Source organism: Pongo abelii, chromosome 1 (genome assembly GCF_028885655.2).
Source record: "Pongo abelii isolate AG06213 chromosome 1, NHGRI_mPonAbe1-v2.0_pri, whole genome shotgun sequence".
Lineage (NCBI taxonomy): Eukaryota > Metazoa > Chordata > Mammalia > Primates > Hominidae > Pongo > Pongo abelii.
The window spans coordinates 56,761,332-56,779,864 of record NC_071985.2 but is presented as its reverse complement, the minus strand read 5'-3'; the positions used below and the strand labels follow the sequence as shown (position 1 = coordinate 56,779,864).

Below are 18,533 nucleotides of genomic sequence, written 5' to 3'. Positions count from 1 at the left end.
AAGGAACATCAGAATTTTTGGAATAAAATTAAATTTAATTAAAATAGTTAAACTATTTCATTACAACTCTTATAAGAAAGAGCGGAGAGTGACTGATGACCAAAAAATCAAATAAACAGGCTGTCTTAAAATAGAAAGGTTAGCAATCATTTACTCAAATCTTTAGTTAATAAATGCATAATGAAGTTTCCAGTCTTTCCACTGCAATTGTTTATGTACTCTTATGTGGGATTTTATTGTCATTTAATTATATTGGAAATGGCGCAAAGCAGGCAGGGTACTTTAGTAAACAGTCTTTTCTCTAGCTGCATCAAAGTATCATCATTTGCTACTGTCTTTCAAGAGTTATTCCTTACACAAGAAAAGAGCCAAGTTAGTGCTTGTTTTCTGTCTTTTGACCAGTCTTTACTGTCTGTAGAACCCATGATTATAGGGAACCACCAAGAACGAAACAGAGAAGATGCTAAAAGAAGGAAAAAAATTAACTGGGCTGCTTCAAGGTTGGTCTGCTCTAAAATGTTTCTGAACAATCAAGAGAGATCTGAATTCATTTATCAATAATAGCATTAAGTACAACAATCATTTGGAGGGTTTTCTAGGAGCTCTGACCATTTTTATTTGTATGTTATCTCTAGATAATGAAACAAGGCTGAGAGAGATTTTTTTGTGACAAAGGTGATTCCATCCTCATTCTTAAGCACGTTCTTCACTTAGCTTCCGGGACACTTGCCCTCTGAAGGTTTTATCCACCTCCTTGGCCTCTCCTTCTGAACTCCTCTTTCCCTGCTGGACCCCTACTGCTCCAGGGCCCAGACTTTCCACCTACACCCTGTGGCAGAGCAAAGTTCGCCAGTCCTGTAGCTGGAATACCAACTTCATACTGAAAAATGCCTCCAGCTCTGACTTCTCCTCTAAGCTCCAATTCAAAGTGCCAAAATGATTTTTTTCCAGCTTTATTGGAGTATAATTGACAAATAAACATGGCATATATTTAATGCATACAATTTGATGTTTTGATAAACACTTTCATTGTAAAATGATTACCACAATCAAGCTAGTTAACATATCCATAGCTATATAATAATCATTTTTTTTTGGCAGATCTCTCTTACTCTCTTAGCAAATCTCATGTGCACAATAGAGTACTGTTAACTATAGTCACCATGCTGTACTTTAGATCTCTAGAACTTATTTATCTCACGTACCTGAAACTTTGTACTCTTTGACCAATATCTTCCCATTTCCCTCCCTTCCCAACCCCTGGTACCACCACCGTACTCTGTGCTTCTAGGAGTTTGACTATTATTTAGATTTCACATATAAGTGAGATCGTGTAGTATTTGTCTTTCTGTGTCTGACTTACTTCACTTAACATAATGCCTTCCAAGCCCATACATGTTGTTACACATGGCAGGATTTCCTTCTTTTTTTAAGGCTGAATGTATTTCATTATTCCACAATATACTACATATACTACATTTTCTTTATCCAAACTTAATATGTGTGTAGTTTTCTATTGCTGCTGCAACAAATTACCACAAACATAGTGACTTAAAACAGCATTTGTCAGCAGAATTACGTTCCTTCTGGAAGCTTCAGGGGCAAATTCTTTCAATGCCTTGCCTTTTCAGCTTCTGCAGCCGCCTTCATCCTTTGGCTTGTGGCTCCTTCCTCCATCTTCTATGTACATCATTCCAAACTCAGGTTCCAGTGTCCCATCTCCTTTATCAAATTCTGATTCCTCTTGTGCCCCTCTTATAAGGACCCTTTGATGACACTGAGCCCACCTGGATAATCCAGGATATTTTTCCATATCAAGGTCCCTAACTTAATCACATTTGTAATGTAAAGTCCCTTTTGCCACATAAGGCAACATACTCATGCATTCTAGGGATTTAGGATATGGACATCACAGTGGGAGAAGCATTATTCTTTTTTAAATTTGAGTATTTTTAACTCCATAGTGCAAATTCTGTGGTTGGTGCTATCCTTTGAGCCTCAACATACCACCACTCATCTAGTCCTGGCAGAGCTGAGCAGGAGAATTCTGGGCCTGGAGTAGTTCCAAGACTCCAAGGAAGAAATCCCAGTGTTGTAGCAATGATGACAGCCTTGATATTCTCTTATCAGATTCTCTTCTCCATCAAGGTATTTTTACAGTATGTTACAAGCAATCCCTATCACTCCAGAAAAGAATTAATAGATACAGTCTGCTCTAAATGTGCAAATGATAACACATTCATAAAGATAGCACAAAGTTTGCTGAAGGGTATTACTCTTAGGACTCTGCACTACGTGAAAAAATAATAATACTGAGAGTACCTAACATTTTGTGAACGCCGTTGTTTCCTAGATGTGTTCACGTGTTCATTATATCATTTAATTCTTAATATAATTACAAAGTATAGGTATCATCATTTTTGTTGATAAAGAAATTGATGTTTATAGGTGTTGAGTGAATTACCATATCCATATAGCTTCAAATGAAGACAAGGGAGTCTAAGACTGTTCTAGCTGCCTCCAAAGCCAATATTCTTTTCTATAAGGCCAAATACCTTCCAGAGCAAAGGAGAAATTTCCTGCTGAACTCTTCATTCATCCCCAATAAATATAAGAACAAAATTAAAATGTAGGGCACTGGTGAATTGCTTTCTGGAATTTTTTCTTGGGAACCTCAAAGGAGTGACAGTGACTTGTGTAAATTTTGCAAATTGCAATATCCTTTAGCTCTCATGTAGGTTATCATCGTGCTGGGAGCATGATAGATACTCAGTAAATACTTGGTGAAGGTTGTTGAATAAATTTAGGTGCAAATAAGCAAACTTTTTCAGATAATTGGTTATTTTTCATTTTTTCCATGAGGTCACAAGGGATTTAGTTGTGGAAAGAGAAGATAAGCCCAGAAAGTATACTAATAGCAGGATTCCTAAACAGAGCAGGGAAGGGATGCTCCTCATTGCAGAGCTCCACGCCCCATGGAAATGACAGCTTCTGAAGAAGTTGTAGGGTGGTAACCACCACCACATAGATCTACCAAGTAAGGGTATGAAATCCTTTTGCCCTTACCAATTTAGTCGCTAAACCTCCTCCCTCACCACTCTTCATTTACTTACGCACAGGACTAACATATACTAAATCCCTACAATAAGCCAGTCTCAGTGCTGAATTCTAAGGATATAAAGATAATTAGGAATCAGTCCCTGCCCTAAAGAGGGTAAAAACACAATAATAGAAGAAAAATATATAAAATAAATTCACTAAAGTATTATAGGGGCTACAACAAATATTACCATTTATAGTGGGAAGCTCAAAACCAGAATGGTAAATTCTACCTGATTAGAGGTAAAAGTGAGGTCAGAAGAGGCTTCAGAGAAAACGGGACTTTAAGGAATGTTTAGGTGCTTTCAGATTTGGGGGAAAGGGTAAGAGATAGGTGGAGAAACAGGGATGTTTCCAGATAGAGGGAATAACATGAGCAAGGGTGTAGAGATATTGAACTGTTGTGTTTTATAGAAACTGAAAACAGGTTGGTTTCATGGCTACTTTTCATTTTGAGAAAATGATCATTAGTCAAAAACCTAGTTTGATTTAACACAACAGGTGCCTTCCACTTCTACAGTTTGCAATTGCTTTGGCCTTAGCTGCAGGTAACTCTGCTAAATTCCCCAGGCTGTATCTCCTTCTAGACAAGCACAGGGCAGGATTTCTACCTAAGAAGCTTCAGCTCTGCAGCTAGATAAAGTCACCATTTTCTATGCCCAGCCAAGGAATGCATGAAGCTCCCTGCTCTCCCTCCCTTGTCTTCCTGCATCAGCCTTCATTTTCTTCCTCCTATTGTCTCCTCCACACCCCCACCTCCACTCCATCTCTTCAGTGGAACCTTGCAAGAAGCTAATGTGTACCTAGCCGCCTGTTCTCATGTGAGCCAATAGAACTAATCAAGGTACCAGTGGAAAAACAAGCAGAGATTTGATCCATCATTAAGCTAAACCAAAACACAGAGTCTCTAGGGATTTTGTGTGTGAATGTGTGTGTCTTTCCTAGGTTCATAAATCTTAGAAATGAGAATAAGAGAAAAATAATTAAGGGATAAGTCTGAGTTCTTGAACCTTGAATACTTTCCCCCATCTTGTGTTTATTTTTGTACCCACCACTTAATCTACACGAAGAGAAGTCCACATTAGGGAAATCCTTTTTGAAAAAAATCACATCAACAGGTGATTAAAATTTTCTCTTGATATACTTTTACATAAGCATTGCAAGCTTACTGAGGGATAAGCATCTTGGAAATACAGTATTTCCAAATCTAAATGTCAAACATAATTCAAAAATAGCCCACTGGAGTGTTTCCCCCAAACAAAGCAAATCCTCCTCCAAGCCCAACATGTCATGGGTGTGCAAAGTTTAAAACAAGGGCAGAGGACTCTACAATAAATCCCAAAATATTGGCAAGCCTGTAAAAGATTTATGATTGGCCACGTATTATGAGACTCTATTTCTAGTACATTCTTCCTAAACAACAGGACTTTCTGCATTTTCAAAGAGCTATCCTGGATAATCACCAAAAAGTAAATATCATGAGTAAAGATGTTCAAAAATAGAAGTATAGTCTTAAAAACAGTGATATTTAAAAAAATACAAGATATTTGTATTTCACCACCACCCACGCTTAGAGTTTTCCTTTTTTTCATGTTTAACTCTCAAACTTCTATATATCTGTGAGAAGTATGGTTTCACTTCAGTGTAGACATCATCACTGTATCTTATAGTCAGAAGAGATTGTCAATATCATTTAATTCAACCTTTTCATTTCACACATGACCAATTGGGTAAATTGTAAGGAGCGCCTGCTAAGAGGTGTTGTACCAGGGCTGTAGGAGAGATCTTGATGGGAAAAAAAGATGCATGATTCCTTAAATCATTTGGAAAAAAATTATTTCATTTCTGCCTTAAAGAAGGTTTATATCTACTTGAAGAGATTCAATAAGTATACATATAGATTAAAGAAAAGAAGGATAACTGCAGAAAGGCTGATCCAAACCAAGTGCAATACATAGACTAAAGGAAGTCATTTTGACTGGTGGAATGTTGGAAGGCTATCTCAGGTAATAGGATTCAGACTAGATTAAAAGGATCAATATATTTTCATTAAATAGCAGTGCAATAAACAGTTATTTTCCATAGATGGAATAGTGTTAGTAAAGATTCCTGTGTGGTAAAGAATATGTGTGTCCCAGGAGTTCTAAAACCAGATTTGGTAGAAGCAACAGAAGGAATCATTAGGACTTCTTAATATTGAGAATTAAGCAGTAAGTTTGCTTCTGGCTGCAAGAAGTAGAATCTCAATTTAACCAAATAAAGCCACTTAGTCCAGAGTTAGGTACTTCCAGACGTATTTATTCAGTAGCTTCTTAAATTCATCAGGGAAATGTTTTTTCCACTTTAGCTCTACTCTGCCATCCTTACCATGTTAGGTAGAATCTCTCCTCATGTCACCAGGTGGCCTCTGCAGTCTGGCATCACTCCAGGTACCACAGCATCCTATGTAAGAAAAGAGTGTTTCATCCCTGCATCTCCTTTTAATAATGAAGAGATTTTTTTCCAGAAGCTCTCCAGCTGAATTCTTCTCAGCTAGACCTAGATCATATATTCATCCTTACACCAGTCTCTGACAAGACAAAAGTATTACCAAAACTGAGCAGTGTTTTACCTTCGAGGCACAGGAAGAGAAATCAGGGCTTTGCTAACAAAGAAAAAGTGAGACTGGCTCTTGACTAGGCAACTCACAACGTTAAGGAACCACAGCTATTCCCTGAAGCCTGTTGGAGGAGAAGGTAAAGTAAAGGCCTTCTCTCCCTATTTAGAACAATGGCTCCTTTACAAAGGCTGGGAAGATGGTGGTTGGGAGTTCCTCTAGGCAACAACAGGCCTGATTCAATAGACGATGGTTTGGGGTTTGGGCCATGGCACCTTCACATCCTGCTCAAATCACTAGGTGGTCAGGTGCATAATGAGGACAGGAGCAGACAGAGGCCATAGTTCAAGGTCAAGATTTTTAGAGAAGTTTGTAAGTTCTTCTCTTCCTTCCTAGTGTTGGGCAGGTGAGCCTCATAACATCATTAGGCACCAATCTTAGGCACTCTGAGGGTAGGTCCTTCCCAATTGCATGTCTCTTGCCAGTCATATAATGCAATCCGTATATTTAAAGAGTTTCTCAAATCAATTCAAATCTCAAATCAATTTATGGTTTTGTCAATTACTTTATTTCATAACATGATGTCAGAATTCTTAATACCTCAGTAAAGGTAATGTTTTGGGTAAAGTAACCATTGCATCCTGCGTCAAGGGCATATAATCTGGGCACCGAAATCAATTTTCATAATCATATGTTGCTACATTGTCATTTTAGTAAGGAAATGATGATGATGTTTTGTGAAACCACATCTTTTTTTCAGCTACTGTTTTTTACTTCATGATAGGAGGGGAAAAACACAAAAACAGAATGAGTCATTCCATTGCCACCACTTCCCTATCGTTTTCCTTCCTGTTTTCCTATTGGAGGTTGCAGTTAAGGTCACTTCTGGACTCATTAGAGTCTCAAATCAGGCTTAGATGAAAGCACTGAGGAGATGTCTTGTCCTTCATTTGACAAATATTTATTCTAGAACACTGTTCCAAAGAATTAAAAATCTAAATAAAATATAGCCATCCAGGCAGCTAGTAGAAAAATAATGAAATAAAAGTACATTTATTGGCATGGAAAGATGTTCACAATAAAGGAAAATATATATCCATAAGCATTGTTTACTTTTCTGTGTGTATGTGAGGAGAGACTGTGTGTATATATCTATCCAGATATTTTTATTCATTATTCATGTATATACATAGATATTTTGACGGTGTAGTGTGCTATCTTGAACAAACAAAATACTTGCCTGTAGTTACTCTGTCTTCTAAGAGCTGGTGTAGGGGTGGTAGACAGTGATGTAGAAGGTGGTCAGAATCACAGCATTCATGCCAGTGGGAGAATAAATCTCTATACTCCTTTCTTTTGCCTACACAAGCCAGTACAAAAGGAGTCTTGCCTAAGATTTTAATCATGTTAAAAGAAAGATTAAAATTTCAAAATTTAGGGTAAGTTTTGCCTAATACATTTTAACTTTAGAGCAATGCACATTATTTGCATAACAAAAATCTGAAAGAACATCGTTTCTATCTTTAAGGAGCTCTTCTAGAAAAACACAGAGGAAGAAGTCACTGCCTCTACCTGGAGGTACTCAGGTAGGCTCCCTCAAGGAGTTGGTCTTTAAATTGGGTTTTAAATGAAAAGTCCTCAGAAAATAAACAGCACGTTAAAGCATAAAGGAGCCTGGCAATTCAGTAGGACCGGACCTCAGACAGGGGTATATGGAGACCCACATATGGAAGGGAGTGTTAAGTGGTAGCAAGAGGCTGTAACAGCAAATGGGGCCCAGATAATGAAAATGTAAGCCAGCCAGGCATGGCGGCTCACTCTTGTTAATCCCAGCACTTTGGGAAGCCAAGGCAAGAGGATTGCTTGAGTCAACGAGTTCAAGACTAACCTGGGCAACATAGTGACACCTCTGTCTCTACAAATTTTTTTTTTTTAATTAGCTGAGTGTGGTGGCACACACCTGTAGTCCTAGCTACTCAGGAGGCTGAGGCAGGATGATCACTTGAGCCTGGGAGGTCAAGGATGCAGTGAGCCCTGATCATACCACTGCACTCCAGCCTAGGCAACAGAGCAAGACCCCATCTCAAAAAAAAAAAAAAAAAAAAAAGAAAGAAAAAGAAAAGAAAAAGTAATCATCTCCAAATGAGATTTCACCTTCAACATCATGAAGAATCATTGAAGATTATATTTCCTTTAACAAAAAAGAAAACATAATTTTAAAAGTGTTTTCATGTAAATTTTTGTAATCATAGAACAAAGGATATAGGGAACTAACTCTTTATTCTTAACCTGAAGATTTAGATCCTTTAGACTGATTCTCCTGGAGGAGAGCAGCACATCCAAAGTGGGGCTCCAGACTGGGATCAGCCAACAACACATTTCTCTCCAGACCAGGAGGAAATAACAGACATAAGAACAATGTAGGGAATTTTGTATAAAACTAAATATATTCTGTATTTTATTTTAATGTGTGTACATTTAAGGAGCATGAGAGCAGTTTTGTTACATGGATAGACTGTGTAGTGGGCTGTTAGTATAACCATCACCTGAATAGTGTACATGGTTCCCTCCTCTCACCATCTACTCATCTCTCATCCCCTATCACCCTCCCACTCTTCTGAGTCTTTATTCAGTATTTTGAAATTTATTTTTGATGTCTCTCATTAGCAAAACAAAAAGGAAATTGGCAATCCCATGTTGGTGCCCCCTAATGTATTTTTACTTTCTTGTTCATTAAAGCTGAAGTTCAGGGAACTACTGGACTACAGTTGTGTAGTTTCACTAGACACTGAAACTAGCCAGATAAAGGAAAATAAGCAGAGCAGAACACATAAAAACAAGCGAGCAATCAAAGAGTTAGAGGAAATTCCAGTGGTCTAGGAGAAAATGTGGAGGTGAAAAAGGAACTGAATTTAATAACAAATAAAGCATTAGTTTCCTGCAAAGTTGAAATAAATATTTTATTTTAAAAAAAGGGACACTGTACATTCTTCTTTTAAATTTTTCATGCCAAATACCTAGTTTATACTTTGTATTTTTAGGAGAATCATTTGAGGCTTAAAATGCAAGGTGTGTGTATACATAAATGTCTTTCCTTTATGAGATACGTGTCTTCTGCACAGAGGGCTATAAAAAATCTAAAATTTTTTTAATAATAAGAAAATTTTTGCCAAATAAATCTTTATTCTCATATTTTTTAAATACTAAAGAACCTCTCTCAGTAGATTGTGTTGTCAAGTCTAGCATGGAAGAATTAGAATCATGTTCTGGCTTGTGCAGTGCAGAGGAATTCCAGGACATTTGCTGGAGGTTTCACCTTGTAATTCACTTTTCCTCTGTGTGATCTTCTCTTTCTAATGTTGTTCTTTTCTTTCTCCTATAGTCAATTTACTTGCAAGCACCTACTCCTAGTTTGTTTCCTGAGTGGTTGTAGGTATCTGCCACAGGCTGATAAACTTCCTGAGGTCAGTTACCTCTTAATCTTAGTCTCCTCTTAGTATCCCTGCAGAGAACCCAGGCCCATAGACTCATTTAAGCTTGTTTACTTACTTTGCCTTCCCTCAAAGAGTGACAAAGAAAATGACCTTAGCTCCATAATCCTCAACTCTGATTTATAGAACAAGTCATCCCATTAGTGGCTTTCATTTCCATCCTATCAGTCAATTGTGTTTTGGCAGGATACCTCAAAGTTAAACATCATAAAGCTAGATTTAATGTTAACTTATTGCTATATAAATGGAAACATCCTTTTCATATTTCACTTTCTATTTGTGTTAGATCATAAAAAATTAAATCCATCTAGCTCTAGCATATGATAATGCATGTTTAGAGACAAGAATAGGAATCAGAAGGGTAGATTTGAAAATAAGTTTGAAAATGACAAAAAGATATTTAAATCAGACTTTATCTTTTAAAGAGCAAACATTTGTGCCTTATAAAATTCACTAAATTTATTATATAAATAATAAGAGGATAAAATTTGAAGCTCCATATGCAAGTTTTAAAAATGATAATTTTAAAATGTTAATTCTTTGTTAGCTAAGGAAGTATTTTGGATATATCTCTTCCACAATTTTATCTTCTTCTTTTAAATAATTATTTTTAACATAAATTTAACTTATAATTTCATCATCAAAGCTTTAAGAAATCCGTAAGTATTTTTAGCAACATTGTAAATCTCTCTTATTTCTATTCTGCTTTTTTCCATTCCATTTTTTATTATAGTTAAAAATAACTATAATACTAGCCCAGTGTGCATTCTTCCTCTTTGGGGTATATTTTAAGCAACTAACAATGAATCCAATTTGTCAATAGCTCAGAGCACATATTAGAAAGACAAATACATTAAGCATGGAAATTTGCATTGAAATAAACATACCATTACCACTTCTTAAATTAGGATTCACAGTAACTACCATTTAGTGAGTTCTTATCATGTGGCACACACAGTGCTAAAAATTCAATATGTATAAATACATACATATATACATACATATATAAACTTGTTTATTCTTTATAGTAACAGTATGAGGTAGGTGCATTTAATGTTCCCATATTACAGATAAGGGTACTGACACTTATTAAATGAAGATATTTGGTAAGAGGCAAAGCCAGAAATAAAATTCAGGTTCTGCCTGTCTAACTCTAAAATCTATAGACAATAACCTGCATAATTGCAAAGTGGGCAGACTGATAACCTTATAAAATCAGGATCACCCAAATTCAAAATGACACCCAACACTCTCTGACCCTTACTACATAATTTCTCTAGCGAGCAAACACTGTCATCCTTTGCAAAGACAATTTCATACTTCCTCAATGTCTGTCTCATAGCAGCTGCTCAATAAAGATATGTTAAATAATAATAATTGCAAACACTTAGATAAAGCTATATACAAAGCACTTTTCTTTTTTTCCTATTTTTTTAAGTTTTAGATTCAGGAGGGATACGTACAGGTTTGTTACATGGATATATTGTGTGATGCTGAGCTTTGGGCTTCTATTGAACCTGTCACCCAAATAGTGAACACAGTACCCAATAGGTAGTTTTTCAACCCTTGACCCTCTCCCTCCCCTCTTTTAGTGTCCCCAGTGTCTGTTGTTCCCATCTTTATGTCCATGTGTACCCAATGTTTAGCTCCCACTTTTAAGTGGGAACATGCAGTATTTGACTTTTCTTACATTTACACATTTTAACTCATTTAATTTTCTTAACAACCCTATGAGGGTAGTTACTATTGCGAGCCTAATTTTGCAGATGAGGAAATGGAGGCACAAATAAATTAGATAACTTCTTCTAGGTCACTTAAGCGGAAGAATTAGACTTCAAGCCCAAGCAGTCTTGTGCCCTAGTTCCACAGTCCATAGCCCAAACAAATAAATGAATGAAATAACCAGAATGATTTTTGCCAACATACATCAAATTATCACTGCCTTGAATCAAATCGTTCAGGGACTCCCCACTAGTATGCAGGATAAAAATGTGCAGTTCATAGTCCAGCCTGTAAGGCCCTATATGATCTACTACTTCATCTTTCGCCTCACACTTTGTGCCCTTCACTCTCCTCAGTCTCAGACAGCAGATTTCATTCAGTACTTTCCTTCCAATCTGGGTCCTTCACACATGTTGTTTCTTCTCCCTGGAAGCTCATTCTTAGGACCTTCAACTGATTAACTTGAATTCATCATTCAAGACTCCACCTAAATATAACTTCTTGTGAGACAGTGTCTCTGATATGCCTATATAACCAAGGTATCTACTCTTGTTATATAATCTTATAGTACTTAGTACAGTTTCAAAGGGTACATGCCTGTCTATCTGTCTCTTTCTCCTTCATTACCCTGTAAATTTGATTAGGGCAGAGACCATGACTTGTTCTAGTACATGTCCTGTACTAGGTACTTGACAGAAGCTTGTTGAAAGTGAGAATGAATAAACAGCTCAATCAAAAGCATTATTCACAATGTATTGTCATAACATTGTGCATAAATGTGTATGAATGCCAATTGCCAAATATATCTGCCAAGCACTAATTTAATAATCAAGAATATCCACCAGGTCTCTGAGGAGCTAAGATTGAATATGGTTATCAAGCCAAAGATATAATGAAAACAAAAGAGGATCGGCTTCCTCTTTTCTCTCACCACATTAAATGCAGTAACTATAGTTTTATCTGCTACATGTGTGATAACAGCACATCCCCTCTTCATTGAGAAAGACCTCCCCCTTACCTCAGTGTCCTGTCACAGGTACGAGCCAGGGACCATGTCAGTCCAATCAGAGTTGTCCATGCTTCAAGCAACAATGATTCCTTAGAACATGAGCACAAGGCCCCATACGGGCCAGTCAGAATCCTCCATGTGACTATTAGATTAGTTCAAATTAGGAGCACTTCCTTCTTTGCCTTTGGAGTCACAATTCTAGGAAGATTTAAATTTAAGCTGTTTAATAGCCATCTTCCCAAGTCATATGGAAGAAGCCTGTCTGTATCACCAGAAAAAGAGGCCCAATGTGCTAACATAAACAAAAATAAGCAGAAATGAAAAGCAGAGAGAAATCTCTAATTCTCATTTAAGCTGTTGTACTCCACTATATCTGAAGTCAGCTGTATTCCAGACTTTCCAGGTAGGTAGGCAAACAAGTATTTCTTTTTGATAAAGTTGTTTTGAGAAGGTCTTTTTGTCACTTGCAGCCATGTGCCCTGATTCATACATCTTCCCAATCAAATCACACTTCTAATACTTGGAAACACAAAGCCTTGGAGGGGCCTGCTTCGAGGTTTACAGAAAACTGAAAGATTATAGGCTTGGTTCAGACTTACAGAGAACTTACACACAGTGCATAAGAACAGAAAATCCTGTCATAATCACAAAAACCATACCAGGTCATACAAAAGTCTGGGAAAGTGGAAAGTCCCTGAGGAAAGAAGCAAAAAGGAAGAAAAGTTACCCCTTCCAGAAAAGCGTCCTTTTTTTTCCACTGAGGGTTGCTACTATTACAGGTAGAGGCCCAGGAGAAATACTCATCATGCTTCCTGCATGTCCAAATGAGAATTCCCATCAAAGCAGGCCTCACTTCCTCTACAGAAGCTACAGGGGTTGCTGTTTGTTTCAACCTAAGTCTGGGTTATCACTATTTTAAACCTCAAGAACATATAATCCTGCCATCATCTGACTCTTTTGTAGATCTTGTAACATTTGAAATCTTACATCTGTTCCTGTGATGCAATTAACTTTAGAGTTGGACACCAAGTTTGTTATCCTTGTAATTCCACAGTGTTCCCCGGTGCGTTGGGAGAAGAGAGGCACAACACTACAGAGAGAACGAAGAATTTAAAGGAGCAGCGAAATGAATGTTTTAACTCATAGCAGCACCAATGGTCTGAAAGTTAAGTAAAGGCTTATCTACAAGTGTGGATTTTTGAACATAGAATCCCTATATGTGTTTTTTTTTTTTTTTTTTTTTTCCAAGAGCTTGGTTTTCCAAAGAAAAAGGGATTCGGGTCATATTAATTGCCAACACTTAGAGAGCATTTACTATGAGGCAGGTGCTGCTTCTTATTTGAACTAATTTAGCCTTTTTAATGATTGTCCGATTGTCTTGAATTTACTGTTGAGAAATGTCAAAGAGGTTACACTGCTTGTTGAAATTCACACAGCTGTGTAACCTCAGCTGTCTCTACTGTTGCCTTTAACACTACCTTTCCCAGAACCACATACTGCCTAACAATCTTGGGTATCTCCGTCAGCTCTTTCTCCTCTTTTGTATACCAACAACTTTAAATTTTTATATAAAATATATTTAAAATCTTTTTTAGGGATTTCCATGAAATATCTGCCCTCCATTTAGCTATTTTGTGATACTTTCCGGGAGATTCTTCTCAACATTATCTTTCATTTACTTTATAAAATTTTTAAAATTTTTAATGAATATTTTCTATTTCCAGGATCTATTTTTTGGTCTCTGAATTCCTTTCTCATGGCATCCTTAATTCCTGTGAGAATACTAATTAGAATTTATTTGGTGTTTCTCTCTTTTTTCTTCCATTTTCAGAACTCTTTATTTTTCAGAACTTAACTCTATACCAATTAAACAATCATTCCCCACTCCCCTCTCCCTTCAGCCCTTGGCAATCAGCTTTCTAGTTCTTTTTCTATGAGTTTCACTATTCCAAGGACTACATATAAGTAAAATAAATCATACAGCATTTGTCCTTTTATGACTGGCTTATTTCATTTAACATGATATCCTCAAGGTCTCTCCATGTTGTAACTTGTGTCACAATCTCCCTCCTTTTTTAAGGCTGAATAATATTCTATTATGGTAACTGTGTGTCCATAATAAAATGTTTATTTGCATTTTTCTAATGATCAGTGATGTTGGGCATCTTCAATTTGCCATTTGGAAATCTGAGCTTATTTGTCATTTGTATATCTCTTCAGTGAAATTACTATACAAGTCTCTTTGTATAGTAATATATATCTCTTTGTATAGTATTGTATATCTCTTCAGTGAAATTACTATACAAGTCCTTTGTCATTTGTTTTTGAATAGTTTTTTTGGGTACTGGTGATTTTTAGTTAGATGAGTAAGTTCTTTAGATTTCTAGGATTTCAGTGCACCCATCACCCGAGCAGTGTACACTGTACCCAATATGTAGTATTTTATCCCCCACCTCCCTCCCAACCTTCCCCTTCGAGTCCCCAAAGTCCATTACATCATTCTTACGACTTTACATCTTCATAGCTTAGCACCCACTTATAAGTGAGAACATATCACATTTGGTTTTCCATTCCTGAATTACTTCATTTAGAATAATGGCCTCCAGCTACATCCAAGTTGCTACACGTTGTTTCTCTCTTGTTCTTTGCACTATATGTATTTCCTCGAGGACCAAAGATTTCTTTCTTTGTTTTCCACTTGTGTTTATGTTATCTCAAATCTCTAGCGATCCCTTAGTCTTTGTTCATATTTAAGGTTCTGCTAACATGAATGAAGTGTTTCAACTGGCTGATTTGCTTTAGGGAGATGACTCAGTAAACAAGTTATTATATCAGGGTTCTTAAATGACACCATTTAGAGGTCATTTGTTGGTGGGGGGGGACACTGTCCAATTTACTTAGAGAAGAAACTTCTGATCTTCTAACTGGGAATTAGAGGAAATTATGCCAGCATTATGTACATTGTAGTAATTGACAATTCCATGTATAGACTTCCATCTCCATGTTTTGAACTTTTCTCTGCTGAACCTAACATCTGACACTCACTGGGTTCTGCAAGAAAATATCTTCTGACCCTCACTGGGTTCTGCAAGAAAATCATTTTTCTTCTTACTCATATCTTTTCTGAGACCCTCTTGGCTGCAGCCTCCCTACTACATCTGTGAAAACGCCATTCACTTTCCATCTTCTAGAATTTTGTTGAACTCCCTCTTTTTCCTGACACCTCTTTCATTCTCATCTGTGAAACTGTATGAACTTATTCTGTTGTAATCACTTTATTACAAGATCAAGAGGAAAGTGACAAACGCTGACTTTAACAGGAAGTCATCTCTCTCTCTCCACCAGTGGTCAGGATCCCACCCCACCTATTGCTATGGGACTTCACTCTCGTCAGGACACTCCCACTCTCCTGTATCTCTGACCATTCTTTCTCTGATTGGCTTTTTCCCATATTCATCACATGCTCAGATCTTTATCAGCTAAAAATTAAAAAGAAATCTGAAAAAAATAAAAGCAGTGCTTAGACTGTAGTAAACCCATCCATGGTGATCTCTTTTATCTCTCTATAGTCAAGAATCTTAAATGAATGGTCTGCATTTGTTTCTCTTTATTGTTCAGTGATTCTTTGCAATCTGGCCTTCGTTACCACTCCACAGAAACTATCCTGATCATGTGATGCCTTCGTTACTAAAGCTGGTTGATACTTTTCCATATCTGCTCGAGCTCTCTGTAGCATTTGACATCAGTGGCCAAGCCCTCGTTCTTCCTCTGCCTTCCACAGATCATGACACCGAAGTTTCCTTCCTGGCTCTCTATTAGTTTCTTCTCAGTATTTTCCATGAATTCCACTTCCTCTGTCTATCCCTTAAATGTTACTATTTTTTAAGATTATGTACTAAGTTTTTTCTAGTCTCATTCTGAAAATTATTTACAAATTATCTCTTCTAATTCTATACCTATGTTTATCACCTCAGTCTCAATGACTCAAAAATGATATCTTTAGTCCAAAGGTTTTTCTTTTATTCCAAATTTCTATACCCAATTACTTTCTGGGGGTATGAACTAACATGGCCTATGAACACTCCAAAATCAACATCTTCCCTCACCTCCCAACCATCATCCACCCAGTTGGCTAAGCCAAATACTTGTGTATCTTCCTAGAATCCTAGCTTCCCCACTTACACATAATCATCAACTCTTTGGGGGATCTATTTTATTCTATGTGATATATCCCGAACTGATTCAATTTCATCCAATTTCAGTTAGGCAACAGACATAATTTGTCTCTGCGCCTCAAGTCTTATTCTCTAGAAGGCTTCCCTGAATCTCCACAAAACGAGTTTTCTCCTTATACATTCTTTTTTTTTTTTTTCCTGACAGAGTGAGACTCTGTAGTGCAGTGCTGATCTCGGCTCACTGCAATCTTCGCCTCTCAAGTTCAAGCGATTCTCTTGCCTCAGCCTCCCGAGTAGCTGGGATTACAGACACCTGCCACCATGCCTGGCTAATTTTTGTGTTTTTAGTAGAGATGGGGTTTCACCATGTTGGCCAGGCTGGTCTCCAACTCCTGGCCTCAAGTGATCAGCTTGCCTAGGCCTCCCAAAATGTTGAAATTACGGGCATGAGACACTGCGCCTGGCCTCCTCATTATACATTCTTATTCAATGCTGTACTCCTCATTCATAGCAATCCTCCCAAGTATAAATAAATTACTTATTATATAAATGGTTGTCATTTGTCTCTCTGAAAAAATTAAGCTCCCTGAGGGAAGAGAACATTTATAATATTTAATATTTGTTAGATGAACAAATGGATCAATGCTTCTTAAATTTATTTTCTACACTGTCACTAACCTAATCTTTCTAAAACAAAAACAGAGTCATGTCACTCTACTGTAAAAAATCCTTCAATGGAAAAAAGAAAAAAAAAGGGGTCTACAGTGGATTCCCACTGCCTTAAGCTATTGATTTTATGTCTAAATTTCTTAGCATGAAAGACAAGGTTTTCTAAGACCTGGTCTACTTACCTCTACAGCTTTGTTTCTTTAGCTGACTGCTTAATATCACTGCTCTCCCTCAACTTAACTGCAAATAAATTCATTACTTCAGAAATAACAAAGGAGGAAAAACACTCTTTTAATATTTTATTACGCTCAAATTTAAAAATATGTAAATAAAATGATTAAATAAAGCCCCAAACTTTTTTTCAAATAAGCACCCTAAATTATCTAAATCACCTAGGATGCTTGTTTTCATAAGAACCAAGGAATATTTCAGGGGATTTAGTATAAAGTATAGCATGCCCAGACAAGATCCCATAACAGGAGTTACTTACCTGGTGCTGCTTATTTTGGGTATCAGAATTTTAAAGGAAATGAGGTCCATTTGGTTTAGGCATCTATATATATCAATACATGGAGGACTAAATGAGGGTTTAAAAAAATTTGTTGAATATAACTGAATCAACTCTAAAATGAAAAATACATAAGATGGAATGATGATTAAATGGAAATGCTTAACTCAGTAAATGATCAGTTTCTTATTTCTAATAGACCCAAGTCTGCACAATTCAAAATTGGGAACAGGCAGACAGTATTACATGAAATACCCTGTGTATTATATCAATTACACCTCAAGAGAAGAATTTGACTTTGCAAATTACAGAACTAGTAAGAAAACATTTTTTTTCTTTCATACGGGTTTAGTCTGTCCTTAAAAGGGGGCTTGGGGGTAGATATTGGATTCAACCATTATTTGTCAGACAAGCGAAAGAATAAAGAGAAGTGTGTGACACACTGGTAGAGAAGACTTACCTGGGACCAATCTGAAGTGCCTGTTGTGTTCTGCAGTATCATAAGTCGCCAGGGTCTCTCTGTCTGGTACAGCCATTCTCATTCCCAAAATGCTTCAGGATTTGGATCAAATCCAAAGACTATTCTGCTTGTCCATTCTGAACACATTAATTCAGGTTTGGCTAAAGATACTGCTGACAACAGAAGGGTGAATCCTGAGGGAATGTCAACTTTCATGACTAAAGATAGAATTACCTAAAAAGTACATGGGGAGCTATGGGCAGAGTTAGAAGTTTATCTCTTACAAAGAGATCCCAACTTAGAGGAATACGGACTGGGGAGAACTATAACTGCATATGACAGTCAGTTTCTCATATATTTTTATTTTAAACTATGCCAAAAAATTAAACAGAAATAGCTCTTCTGGCCAGGCATGGTGGCTCACACCTTAATCTTGGCACTTTGGGAGGCCGAGGTGGGTGTATCACTTGAGCTCCGGAGTAAGAGTCCAGCCTGGGCAACATGGTGAAACCTTGTCTCTACAAAAAAATACAAAAATTAGCCAGGTGTGGTACACCTATAGTTCCAGCTATTTGGGAGGCTGAGGTGGGAGGATCTCTAGAGCCTGGGAGTCTGAGGCTGCTGTGAGCTGAGATACTGCCACTGCACTCCAGCCTGGGTAACAGAGACCCTGTCTCAAAAGAAAAACAAAGAAATAGCTTTTTTTCTCACCCTACATTATAATTTTCATCAGCCACCTCCAACCAATCAGTAAAATCTAATATATCTGTGCAGTCTTCTGTGTAATTAATATGATAAACAAAG

General features: G+C 37.0%; 1 long non-coding RNA gene across 1 annotated transcript; it reads right to left on the bottom strand.

Annotated features, from left to right (window-relative positions):
* Window positions 1–5,381: 5,381 nt before the first annotated feature.
* On the bottom strand, window positions 5,382–17,883 carry LOC129060198 (uncharacterized). The gene is made up of 3 exons (XR_008526727.1): window positions 17,730–17,883; window positions 6,936–7,055; window positions 5,382–5,541 (listed from the first exon to the last, which is right to left on the bottom strand). It is a non-coding gene; the product is annotated as an uncharacterized LOC129060198 (long non-coding RNA).
* Between the last annotated feature and the right edge of the window lie 650 nt (window positions 17,884–18,533).